Source organism: Pongo abelii, chromosome 12, assembly GCF_028885655.2.
Source record: "Pongo abelii isolate AG06213 chromosome 12, NHGRI_mPonAbe1-v2.0_pri, whole genome shotgun sequence".
In the NCBI taxonomy this organism is placed as follows: domain Eukaryota; kingdom Metazoa; phylum Chordata; class Mammalia; order Primates; family Hominidae; genus Pongo; species Pongo abelii.
Window position 1 is genome coordinate 90,164,837 of NC_071997.2, and position 14,799 is coordinate 90,179,635.

The window sequence follows — 14,799 nt, forward strand, 5'->3', positions numbered from 1 at the left end:
TTGTGAGGTTTAATGACCAGTAAGCTGATGGCTTAGGAGGCTGCTCTAATAACTTTATTTTTGCAAAATGAAAGAAAACTGCCCCAAAGAACTAGGTGGTTTTTAGAGAACTGCACAGTAAATTCAGTCACACCAGGACTGGAGATCCGATGGACTCCCAGTTAAAGTCAACCCACACAGCTGCTCCAGTCTGGAGAGCTAAAAGTTGTTGTTCATATATTCAAGCACTAAGAAGTGCTGCAGTGTGCACTGTGCCAAATTCTCAGGCCTTTGCCCTTCACCAGGGCTGTCCCCAGAGAGTCCCTGAGGAGGAAAGGGGCTAGGAGTACAGCTTACTGACCTGCAGTGGAACACTGTGTATGGTCCTTACACCCAGGTGTCAGGCCTGCAAACACTCGGGTGGCTTTTCCATCTGTGTGGAAGCATTGTCCATTCACAGCCCTAAGACCCCTTAGACCACCAGCACGGCCAGTCAGGGATTCTGGGTTTATGAAACCAAAGGAAGCTAACCAAGGATGAGCGGTTTCAGGCTCTGTTTATCTGACCGATTGGCCCCACACTGGTAGTAGAGGAGGTTTAGGCCACCAGGAACTGGTTTATATCACCAAGAGGCGACCAGAGACCAAGGGAAGAAGGGGATTGAGGCTGGGCAGGGGACCTGGGGTGTGATTGCTAGTCTTCCTTCTCTAAGTACAGACGCAGTCACAAGCTCGTCGAAGTTGGCCTTTAAACGCCAGCACTTGATTTCTGGGCCAAACTGGCCTCTTCCCCTAGCAAAGCATGCCATGTGCTGCAGCTGCTTACCTCAAAGCTGTTGAAAAAAGTTATTTGTTCTAAAATAAAAATCATTTTTTTTAAAGACTGCAGTGTGTCCCACCACCCAGGGTGTATGTCATGGAACAAATATGAGCCTGACATCGTTTGGGTTCTGTTTCAGGCCATTTACTTAATGGCTCTGGTTCTTGGAAACTCTGCTGTAGACAAGAGTTACCCTCTTACATAAACATATTCATCTGGCTGAAAAATGTATTATTGTTTTCTGAGTAATGGTCATTTAAAGTAATGTGTGTGTTTTGCCCCTTCTGATCATTGTGAATATTTAGGCCCTTTGGGAAAATGGTAACAGCCCCAAGAAGCTCAAAGAACTGCAGAATTTCCTTTTCCTCTCAATCAGATTGGGTATTATAATCATTTTGCACAAGTTGAAGACTGGTACCAGGCCGTCACTGCTGAGAAGATAATTAGGAGATAATGTCAGTGGCAGAGAAAGTTGTCAGAGCAGAGTGGTCTCCTGCCGCTCTCAGAGTGCTCAGAGTGGATGTGGGAAGGGTGGTGGGAGTGAATTCTTTAGTGGAGATGAATGTGGAGAAGAGCCAGCTATTCTTTTGCCGCTAAGGAGATGATCATCTTGCAGCTATATTCTGCCAACAGCATATCCTACCTAATACCCATCTCACTCTGCCTCCAACTTCCTTACCTAGAGATCAAGCGGAGGAGCTATGCCTGATTATTACAGGCACAGCTAAGATAAGGAGGCAGCTCACTGAATTTAATTCGCTGAGGCGGCAATCAATTTTGTGCCAAAGCTTAACTTCCATTTGGTTAATATTTTGCATTTGGGCGGGGCGCGGTGGCTCACGCCTGTAATCCCAGCACTTTGGGAGGCCAAGGTGGGTGGATCACCAGGTCAAGAGATCAAGACCATCTTGGCCAACATGGTGAAACCCTGTCTCTACTAAAAATACAAAAAAATTAGCTGGGTATGGTGGCGTGCGCCAGTAGTCCCAGCTACTTGGGAGGCTGAGGCAGGAGAATTGCTTGAACCGGGGAGGCGGAGGTTGCAGTGAGCCGAGATCGGGCCACTGCACTCCAGCCTGGGAACAGAGTGAGACTCCATCTAAAAAAAAAAAAAAAAATTGCACTTGGTGCTCATCCCCTGAAAACTGAACACCAACTGTTGATGCAAGACAGATTGTACAGTTGAAGGGCAGAATGGTGGGCAGTCAGGGAACAGCTGGCAGGGGATCCCAGACCTGAGGTCTGGCCCACCTTAGTGGGCTGGCCTCCCCCCACTCCACCCCTGCTGCATTAGGGACATATGCGTGACAGGGCCCAGTGTCTGCGAGGCAGGCCTTGTGATGAGATTCTAGATTCAAATTTAGATTTTCCAAAGTAAACAAAAATCCACTGTATGTGGTAAGCTAGCAGAGCATTCCGGACTGTGAGTGTGTGTGATGCTTATTTATGGAAACACTGTGTTCCTGAAGGTTTTTGATGGAATGAGATGCCATGTGCTTCCAATTTTGTCAGTCACCACTGGTCAGCCAGCTGGCTATGGGCTGTGGCCCCAGTGTTTCTCGTGGGTGGGGATTATTTGCTCCCTCTTCCCTTTTCTCTCTGTTTCCTCCTCACCTCTTACTTGTTCCATTTCTGAGCTGACCAGATAGCATCGCAGGCATCATGCATTTTATTCCTTTGGGGGAAAATAATTCACATTTAATCTCTGATTGGACACTTAGCACAGTGCCTGCCCATAATAGACCCTTAACAAGAATCTGTGAGGTGAATGAGTGAAGAGAAATTTTCCATATTCTTTCTCTTTTGCATCAAGAAACTAGACAGGTGACTCCAGTGCCTCTGAGTTGCAGACTTTCTGGTTTAATCCACCAACCCATATCCACACAAACTGGGATGTCTTGGGAGGACTGCTATCCTGGATTTGCACCTGTGAGCCGCCCTAGGGATGGCTGGCAGGGACCAGCGATTTTGTCATCATGGACCCCACGGTGAAGCCTGGCAGCCCACTTGAGCTCTTCACACTCAGAAGGGTCTTGTCACCTATGATAGCTTTCTATGGCCCTTTTTCCCTTTGTGATCCCAACTCAAAGACCAAAGAATGAACGCAGATATGGGATACACATGGTCTGAAAACAGCCAAAGAACACAAAATTCATTGAAACAAGAACATAAAGGGAAACAAAAGTTCATCCTAACAGAATGAACTTGATGAATTTATAATGACTGAGATTTATTTTCTTTTGAGAGGAGACAATGATCAAAGATGGACCCTGATGTACTGTGACTGGAAACTGATAACTGGTTAAAGATCATGACAAGCAGGCGGGCGCGGTGGCTCACGCCTGTAATTCCGGCACTTTGGGAGGCCAAGGTGGTCGGATTACCTGAGGTCAGGAGTTCAAGACCAGCCTGGCCAACATGGTGAAACTCCATCTCTACTAAAAATACAAAAATTAGCCGGGTGTGGTGACACACGCCTGTAAACCCAGCTACTCAGGAGGCTGAGGCAGGAGAGTTGCTTGAGCCCAGGAGACAGAGGTTGAAGGGAGCCGAGATCATGCCACTGCACTCCAACCTGGCCAACAGAGGGAGACTCTGTCTCAAAAAAAAAAAAAAAAAAAAAAAGACCATGACAAGGAAAGGGGTAGGGAAAGAAGATAATTTTAGTGAACCCAAATCAGAAATGCCAACGGGTGTTTTCTGTACATGTATCAGATTAGGAGAGTCAAGGTGGCAGCTGTCTTGGAGGTTGAAAAGCAATCTTTCTGGAGAAGCCTAGCCACAGCATTGGACTTTGGATGGTGAGGCATGAATATTTCCTACAATTAACTGTATATATATTTTTTTACAAAATGGAAGTATTCTTAATGCAAAATTTAAAAATGTTACAAAATAAAGTTAAAGTATACATCATTGCAATTCACCTCCTAGTAATAACCATGTTGAGCAGATAATGTTGGTGTCCCACCATATCCCCCTGGCTCCCCACTCCAGTCACCTGTAAACAGGTCTGCTCCCTCACTGAGCTACCTGGGATACTCTCTCAAAATGCTTACACCCAAATCCTTGCCTCGGGGTGTGCTACTTTCATAACCACCTCCTAAATGTACCCTGTCTGCACCTAGGACCCAGGGAGGGGTCACAGTTTGGGGTGCTCCTCTCCTTCTGCCTCATTCTTTTCTCTCCTACCTGAGCCTCTCTGATCACGGTGTTCCATTTGCTGCTCAGCTCTCTGGTCCTGACCCCATCTCTCTTCCCAAGTCCACATTCCCACCCAATACACTCTCTCTTGTTCACTTCCATAATATAAATACGTGGTTAGAGGCACATCCTAATCTGCAGTTTAATATTAATTCAGTCATCATTAGCTCAGGTGCCTACTGTGTGTCAAGCACAGGGCAGACTGGGATAAATGAGTCAGGAGACAGAGACAGAGGGATGTAAAATAGTCACAATAGAATATGCCAAGTGCTATTATACAGATGGAGCAAGAAAGTTGGTGTTGGAGTTTAGAACTCAGAATGTTTTTTGCAGTAGAAGCAATATAATGTATGAAGGTTACCAGGCAGGTGTAGTAGACTGAATAATGGTCCCCTAAAAATGTCTGTGTCCTAATCTTCAGAACCTGTGAATAGACTTTACATGGTAAAAGGGACTTTGGACCGGGCATGGTGGCTCATGCCTGTAATCCCAGCACTTTGGGAAGCAGAGGTGGGTGGATAACTTGAAGTCAGGAGTTTGAGACCAGCCTGGCCAACATGGTGAAATCCCATCTCTACTAAAATACAAAAATTAGCCAGGCGTGGTGGTGCGCACCTGTAATCCCAGCTACTCAGAAGGCTGAGGCAGGAAAATGGCTTCAACCCAGGAGGTGGAGGTTGCAGTGAGCCGAGATCGTGCCACTGCACTCCAGCCTGGGTGACAAAGCGAGACTACATCTCAAAAAAAAAAAAAAAAAAAAAAAAAAAAAAAGGGACTTTGCAGGTGCAATTAAAGGATCATGAGATGGGGACAGTCTCCTGGATTATCTGGGTGGGCTCAATGTAATCACAGGGGCCCTCATGAGAGGGAGGCAGAAATGTCAGAGTCAGAGAGGGACAGAGAGAGATTTGAAGATGCAACACTGCTAGTTTTGAAGACGGAAGAAGGAGCCGTAAGCCAAGGAATAAAGGCATCCTCTAAAATCTGGAAAAGACAAGGAAACAGATTCTCCCTTGGAGCCTCCAGAAAGAACTAGCCATGCCTTCATCTTGACTTTAGTTCAGTGCAACTGATTTGGGACTTCTGGCCTCCAGAACTATAAGAGAGTAAGTCTGTACTGTTTCAAGTCACTATATTTGGATAATCTGTTACAGCAGCAATAGAGAACTAGTACAGCAGATTAATAAAAAACCTAAAGTAGCTGGTAGCTAGGGCTACCAGATAAAATACAGCACACCCAGTTAAATTTGAATTCAGATAATGAATAGTTTTAAAATAATTTCTTTAGTATAAGTATATCCCATCTAATATTGCTATTCTTGTTTAACTGATTTCAATTTCTTATTTTTTTAGAGATGAGTGGGGAGGGGGTCTCACTATGTTGCCCCGGCTCAAGCAATCCCCCCACCTCAGCCTCCCAAGTAGCTGGGACTACAGGGTGTGTCACTATGCCTGACTCTGAACTTCAAATTTAACAGAGTATCCTGTATTACTGTTAGCTAAGCCTGGCAACTCTACCATAGGTGACTTGAGCAGTGGTCCCATCAAGGGTAGGTGTGAGTCTCTAGGCCTCCTGAGACCCTCCCTCAGGTTCCCAGTGTCTTGGAAAACTAAGCCTCTCTGATCTCTACTACCTGAAGCATCCCTGCCCTTTTTTTCTCTCTTTTTTTTGAGATGGAGTTTCACTCAGTCATCAGGCTGGAGTGCAATGGTGCGATCTCAGCTCACTGCAACCTCCGCCTCCCAGGTTCAAGTGATTCTCTTGCCTCAGTCTCCCGAGTAGCTGGGACTACAGGTGTACACCACCACACCCAGCTAATTTTCATATTTTTAGTGCAGATGGGGTTTCACCATGTTGGCCAGGATGGTCTCGATCTCTTGACTTTGTGATCCACCTGCCTTGGCCTCCCAGAGTGCTGGGATTACAGGCGTGAGCCACTGTGCCTGGCCGCATCCCTGCCCTTTAAAGTCCAGCCACAGTGTGGCCTTGAAGGTGAAGGAGAGGGGATCTGGACAGTGAGGCAGGCCCCCTGGAAGTGCAGCTGTGGCTAATAGGGGTCTATTCTGGGTCAGTCTGGGGCACAGGCCTGTATGATGAGGCTCTGCAGAGCACCGTAATGAGATTGGCCTGTTGGCCAAATACATAATACATCGTGGGGAAGCCAGCAACACTCTCAGGAGAAGTTGCCATAATCATTTTAGTGATTCCAGAAATGCAAATTAAAACAACAATAAAATATGACTTTTTTGCTTATCAGATTAGCTAAAATTTAAAAGATAATAATGGCAGCTGACTTTGTGAGGTGACTACTACATCCTGGGCACTGTGGTAACATCTTTGAGATGTGGATCCTTCTATGTCCTACTCACAGCAACTTTTGCTGTAGGTTCTGGCCTCCTCATTACTGACTGGGAAAAAAGGCTTAGGCTAAGCTGATGGCATAGACACGGGGATGGTACTGGGGACTGGGACTCCTCACTGCAGCCTACAGCCTGCCCACATAGCCTAAGGGGGGCTGGAAATGGCTGTAGCCTTTTTGGAGGATAACTTGACAGTATCTAACAAAATTTAAATGCATATCTTTACCAACCCAGCAATCTCACTTCTAGTATGAGAATGTAAAGGCATATGTGCAAAGGCATATGTATACACATAAACACACACACACACACATTTTTTTAGAGGTAGTGTCTCAGTTGGTTGTCCAGGCTGGAGTTCAGTGGTGCTATCATAGCTCACTGCATCCTTGAACTCCTGAGTTCAAGCAGTTCTCCTGTCTCAGCCTCCTGAGTAGCTAGGATTACAGGTGCTCACCATGCTCAGCTAACTTAAAAAAAAATCTGTAGAGATGAGGTCTCACTATGCTGCCCAGGCTGATCTCAAACTCCTGGTCTCAAGTGATCCCCCTGCCTTAGCCTCCCAAAGCACTGGGATTACAGGCATGAGCCACCATGCCTGGCCCAATGGTATTTATTATAACACTGGTTATAGTGATGGACTGGAAAACAATTGTTGATAAGTAGGAACCTGTTGAAAATAAATTATGTCACATACAAATGGGATATACTGATAAGGTGAGTGTGCTCATGCACATGTGCATTAGAATGTGTGTGTGGTGTGTGTGTGTGTAAAGAGAGCAAGACCTTGATGACGTACAAATATCATTGAGAAAATGGAGAATTGTAGAACAGCGTAACAACATTTTATTTTGGAAAAAACAGTACTTAATATGTCCATATCTATATAGACATAGATACTATATAGATGCTATAGATATGAATATGGAAAGATATTACATTTAGTATAACTATAGAAACAAAAACCTCTCCATGTTTGTGCCAAATCATTTACTCACAGAGTTTAGCTCTGTGATAGTGGGAGGATCTCTCCTATTCCTATTTTACTTTACATGTTTTACTTTACATGAGAAGGGAGGATAAGCGGGTGGAAGGACAGGTGTTTTGCTTTTATTTTTGTATTTTTCTGTATTTTTCAATATTCCTATACTGTGTTGCTTTTGTAAAAAAAAAAAGATATTTTTTAAAAGCAACCTTGGTAACATTTGTAACTATGTTTAACTTTATAGGTTAATAGGTTCAAGGAACACAGACCAAGAGATGTAACCCATAAGTAGTTGAACTGAAACCCTTTTACTGTTCCATTGCATCGTCTTTGACAAAGGCAAGCCAGAAATAACAGTCTGTGGCTCCGCCTCTCTGTTCAGAAACAGCGGCACCTGCCCGCAGGGTCTGCTGGGGAGCCAGTGGGAAGATCACAGCAGTGTAATGTAGCCACCTGCCTTCCAGGCGCTTCCAGTCTTGGGGCTTACATAAGGCACCATGGTAGGGGGTGGAAGTGGACTGCAGAGGGCTTAACAAAGGTACGAAAGTGTGTATGTGGATGTGATGTGGTTATTTATTTTTTTTATTTTTGAGACGGAATTTTGCCCTCGTTGCCCAGTCTGGAGTGCAATGGCGCGACCTCGGCTCACCACAAGCTCTGCTTCCTGGGTGCAAGCGATTCTTCTGCCTCAGCCTCCTGAGTAGCTGGGATTACAGGCATACGCCACCACGCCTGGCTAATTTTGTATTTTTAGTAGAGACAGAGTTTCTGCATGTTGGTCAGGCTGGTCTCAAATTCCCGACCTCAGGTCATCTGCCCGCCTCGGCCTCCCAAAGCTGGGATTACAGGCATGAGCCACTGCACCTGGCTGATGTGGTTACTTTTGAGACAAGACTGCCCAGAGCCTGTGACAGTTGGGGAACTTCTCCTGGAGAAGCAGGAGTGCAGGTGGATGGATCTTGAACTGATCTTGAAGGAGGAGAACTGAATGGGGATGCTGGGGGAGGGGGTCAGGCAGCGCTTGGGGCCCTAGGGACAGCATGATTAAAAGACTCTGAGGCCAAATGAGCCAGGGCTGTGCCGGCACTGCAAAGACCCTGGCGTGGCAGGAAATGAAGCAGAAGTTCAGGGAGACTGGAATAATTAGAGAGGAAATATGGTAGCATTTTTTGCCTTGACTTCAAAGGTAGTACATGTTCATTAGAGTATTTGTACAGAAAACATAAACCAAACAGAAAAATCACCATTTAGAGATGATCACTGCTGAAAATTTTTGGCATATGTCATACTGTACATGTGCCGTTGGCTGTCTGCTGTGGGAGAGGCTGCTTGTTATTCTCCAGGCCACTCAACCTGAGTCCTTTTGTAATCAAAGATCTTTACTCTCACTGGGCGTAGCATCCATTTTCTCGTCTCCCTTGCAGCGAGGCATGGCTGTGTGATTAATTTCTGGCTAATGGATGTGAGCAGAAGGGATGTGTAGAAATTTTGGCTCATGCCCTTAAAGGATGGGGGCTTGCCCCCTATGCCCACTTCTCTCCTCCCCTGACAGCTGTGATGACAGGAGCTGTAGCAGCCATTGGAGACCATGAGGCAGATGACAGAGGGACAGGAGGGGAGGAGCCTGGGTCCCTGACCCTGTGGACCCTCATCAGTGCTACAGTACATTAACTTCTATCTTGTTTAAACTACTATCATTTTGACTTTTGATTTAGCATTTGAAACTGTATCTTAACTAATACTCCTGTTTAGATAAAAATGTATCAGTGTGTTAATAAAATTTTCCAATAGCAAGAATTCTACTACAGCATAACTTTGTAATGGGTTCAAAGTACTCATTTTGCAAATGTATCATAATTTATTTATCAATTGCCTATTTTTGATCAGATAGTTTATTTGTACCTTTGTAAATTTTTACCACAATGCATATCCTTGAAGATACATCTTTGGATATAATTATGATTATTTCTTTGCACAAAGTCATGGAATTTCTGGGTGAAAAGGTTTATACTTTTTTTTTTTTTTGAGACGGAGTCTTGCTCTGTCGCCAGGCTGGAGTGCAGTGGGGCAATCTCGGCTCACTGCAACCACTGCCTCCTGGGTTCAAGCAATTTTCCTGTCTCAGCCTCCTGAGTAGCTGGGACTACAGGCATGTGCCACCACGCCCAGCTAATTGTTGTATTTTTAGTAGAGATGGGGTTTTACCATGTTGGCCAGGATGGTCTCAATCTCTTGACCTCGTGATCCGCCACCTCGGCCTCCCAAAGTGCTGGGATTACAGGTGTGAGCCACCGCACCCGGCCAGATTTACACATTTTTAAGGTTTTAAATTCCAGAAGGAATACAAGAACTATATAAAGTTAGTACAGATTCCTCCGGACCCTCAATAAATTTGAGTGTCAGAGTTAACATTTAAAAAACCCTGTAAATCTACATTTTTTTAGAACTTAGAAAATTAGACCAAAAAAAATTTAGACTTGATAGGCATTGGGGAGCAGATTCTTTTATTTATTTTTTGTTTTTCTTGACATAGGGTCTCACTCTGTCTCCCAGGTTGGAGTGCAGTGGCTCAATCATAGCTCACTGCAGCCTCGACATCCAGGGCTCAAGCAATCTTTCCACCTCAGCCTCCTGAGTAGCTGGGACCACTGGCATGTGTCATCATGCTTGGCTAATTAAACAAAAATTTTTGTAGAGACAGGGTCTCACTGTGCTGCCCAGGCTGGACTCAAACTCTGGGGTTCAAAGAATCCTCCCACGTTGGCCTCCCAAAGCGTTGGGATTACAGGCATGAACCACCACGCCCAGCGGGGAGCAGATTCTTAATGGGGGAAAATGTGGGGAAAGAGGACTTGATGAAAAAGGTTTTGGGGGTAAATTGGAGGAGAAGGGACTACAGTCTTGGGCACAGGTGGAGTAGCCCAGGGCTAAGGGCCAGCCAGGGAAAAGAAGAAGGTTAGGAGAGACATTTCTGTGAAAAAAGTAGGAAACAGACAGGATAAAGGTAGAGAAGAGAGAGGAGTCAGAGGTGGGGTCTGGACCTATGTCTGAGAGAAAACATGTGGAGGAAGAACTAAGCCCTTCAAGTGGAAATGCAGAGATGCAATTCATCCATTTGCTTAACAAATATTTACTGAGCTCCTGCTCTGTACCAAGCAAGAGAGACACAGTCTCTCCTTTCATGAGCTAACCCTCCAGAGGAGGAGACAAACATTAAAAGGTAAGCAGGCCAGGTGCGGTGGCTCGTGCCTGTATTCCCAGCACTTTGGGAGGCCAAGGTGGGAGGATCACCTGAGCCCAGGAGTTCAGTACCAGCCTGGGCAATATGGTGAATCCCTGTCTCTACAGAAAATACAAAAATTAGCCCGGCCTGGTGGCGGATGCCTGTAGTCCCTGCTGCTTGGGAGGCTGAGGCAGGCAGGGGAATTGCTTGAACTAGGGAGGTGGAGGTTGCAGTGAGCCGAGATTGCACCACTGCACTCCAGCCTGGGCAACAGACTGAGACTCCATCTCAACAACAACAACAAATCCTAAGTATTAAATTCATAGATACAGAAAGTAAAATGGTGGTTGCCGGGGCTGGGAGGAGGAGGAAATAAAGAATTGGTGTTTATGAGTACAGAGTTTCAGTTGGGGAAGATAAAAAAGTTCTGGAAATGGATAGTGGTGATGGTTGTACAATAATATTCTTAAGGCCACTGACCTGTATACTTAAAAATGGCTAAAATGGTTATATGTATTTTCGTACACACACACACACACATACACACACACACAAAAAAAAGCTTTGTCTTTTTGAAGAAGTCAAGGGTGGATAAGCCAAGCATGGTGGCTCACACCTGTAATCCAAAAAGTACAAAAATTAGCTGGGTATGGTGGCACACGCCCATAATCCTAGCTACTCAGGATGCTGAGGCACGAGAATCACTTGAACCTGGGAGGTGGAGGTCGTGGTGAGCGGAGATCATGCCACAGCACTCCAGCCTGGGCAACAGAGCAAGACTGCCTCAAAAAAAAAACCCAGAAAAAAAAAAAATCAAGGGTGGTGTTCTGTTCCACAAAGAAGTGCAACTCTTCTAGTAATAAAGTCTATCATTTTTGAGTCTTCAATATGTGCCAGGTAAGCAATTTATTAATATATTATTTTATTTTCTCAATAACCCTGAGGTGGGTACTGTCATCTGCATTGTACACAGAAGGCAACTGAGGCCTAAAAAGGTTAAGTTCCTTGTTCAAAGTCTCGAGCTGATAAGGTGCAGTCGGGGATGGAATCTGGCTGGTTGGCTTCAGAGTCTAACCTTTAGCCCTCTTGCTGCATCCTCTTTCTAGTAAAAGACAGATTAGCTGAGTAGGCAGCAACTCTTGGTAAGGAGCTAAATGCAGGTTCTGGGAAATGTGAGCACCAGCAGTCTTGCATTCATGGGACTTGAATAAGTCAAAAGCATTTTGCTGAGTTCTGGATTTCTGCACCCTCCACAGGGATTTTTCTGAGCAGGGACGGTGGTTCCCTGCACTTTCCACAGCACACTATAACACACTGTCACTTCTCCCCTGCAGCCCCCCTCCCTTTTCTTAGAACCCACTGCCTTTTTGACATGAAAAATGTACTATAATGAGTCTACTGGCTAATTAATTAAAAGGGAAAAAATCCCAATCATCACATATGAAATGATTAATTACATAAGCATTAACGCCTCTGCACACTCAGAATGGCACGTCTTCAATTTAAACTTTTCCAGCACATTATTTTCTGCTGATGTGTGTGTTTTATGCCCATACAAGGCCAATTTCTCATACACCCCAGCCCATTTCACACCAAATGGCCCCAAATGGTGTTTATCCTGCTCATTAGGAGCCTATATCAATGAAGCAGGCCTGGCTGAGCTGCCTGTCCAGGCCTGCAGAGCCTGGTCTGGTGCATCTGCTCTCTGCACCCTCCAGCTGCCTGGGATGTACCAGCCCCCACCCCACTATTTAGGGACTGGCTGCTGCAGGGTGAGTCCTTGGTGCTTTTCACAAGGCCAGGGCAGAACTCTGACATCAGAGAGTGCTGTTATGCAGTGCTTGCCCTTTATGGATTTTTAAAAGCTTGTTGTTTGGCCCAGACATATGGCTCCCAGCTGCCTGCTTACTGAATCTTTCCCTTGTTTGTTCTTAACCTGAAAAGTCTCATCTCCCTCTTCCGCCCCTTATTCCCAGAGCTTGGTCTGCTGCTGCCCACCTGTGCCCTGCTTAAGAACCCTTTGCTTCCCCTTACCTTTGACCCCTTGGCTTGGCCTTTGCCTCTTGCAAGGGGTGAGGCCAGGGCTTCAGGGCCTGCTCCGCGGGGCTTGCTGGGGGATTGGGCTGTGAGTGGGCAGCCAGAAAGACTTGTGTACTGCTCCTTCCCTGGTGCCCACTGTCTCAGGACAGAGGCCACTTTATCTTCAGGGGATTCACCCAGGCCCAGGGGTGGCGCTCAGATCTGCGAATAGGAACTGGTTGCTGAACAAGCAGCAGCACGCGAAACGTTTCTCAGAGGAATAAGTCGCCACGTCACAAATCAGAAATGTTGAAATGCAGTGAACTGTTGGATAGAGTGGTTGCCTAAATTAGGGTGAGAAACTGACCTGTCATTAGCAATAGAAGAACTTGCCTATGCCTCTGGCTATAAAAACCGTAATATGATGTTAGAAGCCTACAGAGGCAAAAACCCTATGTGGCTAAAAGATGAAGCTATTAATGGTGGGCACATGCTGAGGATGGCACTTCTAATCTCCAGAAGCATATAATTGTATTTTCCCCACTGAAATTATAAAAAAGAGAAGCTATTATGGTTCAACATTTAGACAGGAAATAAAGCACTTTTCAAAACAAATTGAAATTATTTTACTCCTGTAGTCTGAACTCATTAGCAAATAAGGTGGAGTTCCTTCTTCTTTTTTTTTTTTTTGACCTTTTTTTTTTTTTGAGACAGGGTCTTGTGTTCCCCAGGCTGGAGTGCAGTGGTGTAATCTTGGCTCACTGCAACTTCTGCTTCCCAGGCTCAAGTAATCCTCTCACTTCAGCCTCCCAAGTAGCCGAGGCTACAGGCACGTGCCACCACACTTGACTAATTTTTTAAGGTTTTTGCAGAGACGAGGTCTCGCTATGTTGCCCAGGCTGGTCTCAAACTCCTGGGCTCAAGAAATCCTCCTGCCTCAGCCTTCCAAAATGCTGGGATTACAGGCGTGAGCCACTGCACCCAGCCTGGATCTCCTTCTTTCGGGACTTGGACAAATAGGAAGGTTGCTCTTACATTGGCTTTCTCCTTCACACCTTAATCTCCTTACACCTGTGTTATCCAATATAGCCACTAGCTGTATGTGGCTATGTTAAAATTCAATTAAAAATTCAGTTCTTCAGTTGCACTAGCCACATTCCAAAGGCTCAGTAGCCACATGTGGATGGTGGCCACCATACCGGCCAGCACAGACACAGAACATGACCATCATCAGAGAACATTCTGTTGGACAGCACTGCTCATCTACTTTTATTGTGGAATTTAACTGTGCATTTTTGGTAAAACTTATTGAACAGCATTTTTGCATCCTGTAAGGAATTTAACACCAATGCTCCTTCTACAGGGTTACATGATGTTGTTTCTTTATTTCATGGCCTTTCTTAGAAATGAAAAGTTCCCCATGATTTTCTTTTTTTTTTTTGAGATGGAGTCTCGCTCTGTTGCCCAGACTGGAGTGCAGTGGCACGATCTCGGCTCACTTCAACCTCCGCCTCCTGGGTTCAAGTGATTCTCCTGTCTCAGCCTTCTGAGTAGCTGGGACTACAGGCGCCCACCACCACACCCAGCTAATTTTTTGTATTTTTAGTAGAGACGGGGTTCCACCGTGTTATCCAGGATGATCTCTATCTCCTGACCTCGTGATCCACCCGCCTCAGCCTCCCAAAGTGCTGGGATTACAGGCGTGAGCCACCGTACCCGGCCACCCCATGATTTTCTGAATCAGAGGTCTGCAAGGCCACGAGATGGTATAAATGTCTGATGGCAGCAGACCAGCCTCTGGCCTCCTTCCGCCAACTGCCTCACTGTTCCAGGGCCACTGCTGCCGTCCCCTCCTAACTGCCCCAGTTCCATCCACCCCAGTACCTTTTCAGCTGACTCTATCCACTTTCCCTGGGGACCATCCCCTTACGGGTATGACAGTGTCAAAACTGAGCAGCCTGCAGAGGCCCAGCCCCATAAGGGCATGGTAGCAAAGTTCCATTTGTGCCCATGATGGGTGCTGAACAGTTGCAGGCCTCCAGTGGCTGTCAATTCAGGTGACATGTGATGTCATCAAGGGAATTTAATGGAAATAGATTGGAAAGAAATTCCTTCCTACAATATTTGCAATCAATATAAACACAGGTTTAGTCTATTTTTGCTTTGTTTTTAATTCTGAGGTGCAAAATCCTCACCAAGAGTTACTCTCCTCGCA